Source organism: Lolium rigidum, chromosome 4 (assembly GCF_022539505.1).
Source record: "Lolium rigidum isolate FL_2022 chromosome 4, APGP_CSIRO_Lrig_0.1, whole genome shotgun sequence".
NCBI lineage: Eukaryota > Viridiplantae > Streptophyta > Magnoliopsida > Poales > Poaceae > Lolium > Lolium rigidum.
The window spans coordinates 71563354-71568915 of NC_061511.1; the positions used below are offsets into that span (position 1 = coordinate 71563354).

At 43.0% G+C, this 5562-nt stretch overlaps 1 pseudogene; it reads right to left on the reverse strand.

Annotated features, from left to right (window-relative positions):
* Positions 1-1993: 1993 nt before the first annotated feature.
* Positions 1994-5562, reverse strand: part of LOC124647229 — a 6332-nt pseudogene continuing 2763 nt past the window's right edge.

Here is a 5562-nt window from a genome sequence, read left to right on the forward strand (position 1 = left end):
CTTGCGATCTAGGCAGTACAAGTTTATTCGCTGTTCATGCGTTGCTCGTACTGAAGCCTTTTTGATGGCGAGCAACGTAGTTATCTTAGATGTGTTAGGGTTAGCATTGTTCTTCGTATCATATGCTGTCGTCGTGCAACCCTGAGACGTCTAGCCGCCCTTACACCTATCTTAGGTGTAGGGGCGGCACCCCGCTTGATCATTATTTAGTAGATCCGATCCGTTATGGTTGCTCCTTGTTCTTCAAGGATTAGTTTAATATCTGCATAGTTAGGCCTTACAAACGGGTTGAAGGATCCAGTGGCGCGTAGGGTGTAGTTTGCTAGCCCTAGATAGGATGTTCCGGGGACCAACCTCGTGTTGGTTTTTAGGCCTTGTCTAGGGTCGGCTTACGATCACCGTGCGTGGCCGCCAGGCTCAATCACGAGTAGGATGTTCCGATTATGTGGTGAAAACCCTAAATCGTAGTAGATCGTTTTAGCTTTATCTTGATCAAGCAGGACCACCATATATTCGTATACCCCGTACGGATCATGGGTGGATCGGCTCTTTGAGCCGATTCACAGGACAACCTGAGAGCCGATCGAGGCTCGTATTTAATGTTTACGTGTATGCCATGCAGGAAACTAAGCGAGGCACATCCATCACCTTCCTGACCAGGTATAGGTCAGGTGGCACGCCCTTGCACCAGCATCGGACGTGCGTGCCGAGTCTTTGCGGGCCGTCGCTCGGAGGGACCAGGGCCAGCCGCAGTCCTGGGAGCCTCCCGGCTCTACTGTGTTGCCCGTCGCTGCTCGCCGGTGGGTTTCTGACCGCAACAACCAGAACATTGCAATAATCGGTTGTGTGCACCATGAAGTCCAAACGCCAGGAGAGTTGCTATTCTATCTATTACCTAAAAATAATAATTAATCATAGCTGAATATGGACACGGAAAAGCAATACTGGTGGGACTATAATCACAATGTCGTGAATACACTAAACATGTATAGCTATTCGATTGTTACCATCTTGGATGGGTATTCATGCAGTGTCACAAATTCTAATATCCAACTAGCAAATAGTCTGCATCCCTGTGGATGGAACCTCCTTCAGTTTCTTATATTGAGCTCTAGATTCGGTTTATTTTGTTACCGAAGACCACAACACATCTTATTTGCTGACAATGTGTTTGTACGGAAACTCTTTATTTTCAAGAGATACTTGGTTGGAATTTATGTGGGCTTACCTAATTTTTTTAATTCCTTCCTTTTGACTACCGTAGTTATTGTATTTCATAAATGGATCTATCACACTAGCATACACATGTTAGAAAAAACTACTCAACAGTATAATTAACCATTTCGAATTTTCAAATCCAAGTGGCCATTCTTATACTGGAGGCTTCGAATTTGGAATATCTTATAAGACTTGTTTCCTGCCACTAAGATTTGAACCAAGTGAGTGGAACTGTACTCCAGTGGTAAGATAAAAGTTAACAAATTTATAAATATGTATTTCTTTAACAAAAATGATATATGCAACAATCTCAATCTATTTACCATTCGTATGAAATTTGTGAACACATCTTTGATCTCTCTTCTTCGTAGACATTTTCTACAATCAACTTTTGAGAAATACCCTCGTGAAACAATAACTATTAAATAATATTTATGTATAGTCAGCTAATTTCTTGTCTCTCCCCTTCCATGCATGATTCAACAGACTCGGAAGTGATCTGAAGCCACATTATTCTTATTTTGCATCAACCTCTGGCTATGACTACCCGATGGTAGGAATAGGATGAACAAAAGGGAACTGGTAAATGCAGCCATGAACCAATCAATCAATATCTGAATATCATAAGGTAAACTAGTACATATATTGATTGTATCACATGCGTACACAGAGTTGACATGTAGGGATCCAGAGCCTCTATCTATTCTCAAACTAAGAACCCTAGCTAGGAGCGCGACAATCTAACAAAAGCATCCTCCAACCCACGCCGTCACCGTCAGTCCTGGTGGAACCAAGGCTTTTCGAGCGCCTGCGCTGCGGTAAGCCGCTTCGCTGGGTTGCTCTCCAGAAGCCCGCTGAGCACCTCGAAGCCGGCGGACGACAGCCTCCAGAAGGGGAACCGGCGCCGAAGAGGATTCCCGAGTAGCTTCGTCTTCAACCCTGCCTCTATCCTCGCCAGCTTCGACTTGTTTTGTCCGGGCCGACCGGGGAGCTTCGACTTCCACTCTGCCGCTATCCCCGAGTACCTAGCCCAGTCCTTGATCTTCTTACTCTTAGGGTCGACAACGCGGAATACTTTGCTCATGATCTTTTCTTCCGAGTCGTCGGGGCCGAATGTGGGGACCTCGGACTAACGGTCCGAAATTCCCTGTTATGTATACAGTTCACGATCCCATGATCAGTGCGCCGTGAACACATAACCGAACTGATATCAAATTACACCATCCAATTACAAAGCGGAATAAGAAAATTACAACATGGTCACATGACCGACAATTACATAGTAGCCTCGAAGGGCCTAACTAAACATCAGAGTAGCATCATCACTTCAGCAGCGCAGTACCCAAGTCATCTGCCATAACCCTACAGAGCAACTGACTGGGAAGACGTTCCTAGCTCGCATAGACGTCGCCAACTCCTTCTTCATCCATCGTGTTCCTCCAAGTCTGGCCAAGTAAATAGCCAGGGACAAAGCCGTGAGTACATTTGAATTGTACTCGCAAACCATCAAGAAGGTGATAACAATTCTAACTAAAGAAGACAAGAGAGGAAGAATAGTTTCTCAGGTGGATATAGCATGTGAAAGAGAATCAGTTTCTCTTGTGGATATAGCATCCCACATCACAGTTGAAGGGGACACTAAGAAAGTCCTATGACATCTCTATATCTTTGTTAAAGCAGAGTTCCTCTACATGAAACACTAGGAAGGGTCACCCTCTTTTGTTTCATTTTCCTCGACCATCTCCACATGGTCGGCACACCATCTTTCCCGTACCCTTCCGGTACTTCCAACACACATTTCCTTTGGAAATCATTTTCAAAACCAAAACTCGACACAGCTCTGTAACGGCCATCCCAACCGTCCATGACCGTGGACGCGGCTATTCGAATAGTTTTGACTCTGCAGAGTTTGCACACTTTCACCACAACTATCCGGATACCTATCGTGTGGGCATCATCCCCGCATAACGACATATGCCACGACGGATACCCGGACATAACCTTTCGCCCATTCGACTTAACACGAGGTCCTACCCTATGGAGTATGTACCTCCCCGGCACCGTGGCAGCTCACCTCCTCTTGAGCTCACCTCCTTTTTGGAAAAGCGGGAAATCATTCTCTCTATTTTGTAAAGCTTACACAACACTACACAAGAATAGGAAGTAAATGATATGCCACACCATTTGAAGACTTAAGCCAAACAATAGAACTAAGGTTAAGTTGCAGAGGTTTTGTTTTGCAAGAATAAAACATTGGTTGACCAATTTTTAAATAAAAGAGTGGGCAAAGGTTTAAAAATAAACCAAAGAGTTTTGGTTCAACAATCCATGTCACACATACACATTAGTAACAGTAAGAAATATGCATGAACAGAGACTAACACTATTTGTCCTAGATGGCCAGTACTAATACAAGACTAACCCAATTGGATTCACTCAAAAATATTAAACCTACAAATTTAGGAATTTGTTTGAATCTGGCTGTACAGAAAACAAGATCTGTAAGCCATAAATCGTAGAAAAATCCTAAAAATATGAGACCACTGGCATTTGAAAGATATTTAAACAGAGATGCATACACAATTGGATTTGGGTTCAAATAGTTTCTGAAACTCTCACAAATGGAGTAACAAGGTTACTGTATGTCTTTACCAATTTCTTTACAACTGGATTTTCATAACAGATAAATGTTTGAAACTTGTTGGAGATGATTAAGAAAACATACAGCAGTCCTACAAAGTTGGAATCACTCAATTAGGTTCAAAGATGGATTTTTGGTGATTTAAAAACTAACAGCCATGTCTGCAGAACACACAGAACAAGTTTAATTCACCACAAATCGTACATGATTCATAAAAATATGAAGTCAGTTGCATCTGAAAGGTATTGAAAAGGTAGTTCTTACCCAGTTTGTTTCATCCAAAAATTCGTTCCCAAGCTCCTGATTTAATTCGACCAAGTCAGATCTGACCAGATCTTGATATGTGAACCATTTCAGTTTCAGGAGGTCAATCGAAGTGAAACCACGGCCAAAATGAAGGTACGGGAGAGTGCTTTCAACCGCAGTTGAGTTTGCTCAAAAAGTTTTTGTAAAACGGAAGAAATCTAACAAACAGTGATTCTGCATGTTTGCAGAACTTTATTTACCACGCAAAATCCGTAACGAATTTGAGGATGAGACCAATGCCAAGTTGTAGATCTTTTCAATACCTATCTGCGGAACTTTGAATCACTCGATTTGGATCTGCACACAAGATTGGGCGGATTTTACAAGTTCGTACCAGAATCTGAAACAGCAAGATACAGAAATTACTGCAGGGATTTGGACGAACTTTGCTCAAGAACTTCAGATCTGAGGATTGTTCAAGCTTCTCCATGCTTGGATCAACATACACCTGCATCAAGATCCAATCTTAGCAATGGAGGAAGAAGAAGATGAGATTAAACCATCTAGGGTTGGGGAGAAGATGGAGAGGGAGGCTCTCATGGTGAGGGGAAGCTTGAGGGAGGAGGGGAGCTTCATCTTGGTGGCTTTCCATGGCCATGGCCGGCCATGGAAGCTAGGGGAGCAGTATTTTCGTGGGGAGAGGTAGGAGAAGGGTGTGAGGGAGTGAGGGAATGAGTGGGGAGTGGAAAATGAGAGCCAAAGGTGGAGGTGGCTGGCCAAGGGGGGGTTTTATAGAGGGAGAGGGGTGGCTGCCTCCTTTTTGATTGGCTAAGGTGGGTGGCTGTCCATTTAATGATTGGGTTAGGTGGGAGGCAAGTATTGTGGAGGAAGAAAGTGAGGAGGAAAATGGCTGGCCGAAATTGTCATGCCAACATAATTGGCCGGCTCCATTTTTGCCAAACACAAGGGAACAATGAGAGAGATGCACAACACTCATGTGTATAGTCCAAGACATGATGTTGAGGAGATAATGTCAATGAGTGACTTTGATAATGATAAAAATAGGAGTATATGCATATAGATAAAAAAGGGGTATGAAGGTGACATGTGCCATGAGAATAATCTTCACCACTTTGGTGGAGACCAACTTATGATGAAGATAGTTCCCAAGGTAGAGTTAATGAATAGAAGTTTTCATTTGAATTCAAACTTGGAAATATTGGGGTTGACCACATGCAACAATGCATGAGCATGTCAAGGTAGATGGGATGGTGATGGTGGCTTAGCCAATGATAGAGCAGGATTAAGAGAGATGGTGAGTGAAGTATCCATATACTCACAAGGATGAATATATTGACATAAATCATCAATTTATGAGATCAAGGTGATGATGGGAGAGAATATAAAGTACTCTACAATGAGAGGTCAATTGGAAGTGGTTTGAGAGTATCAAATGA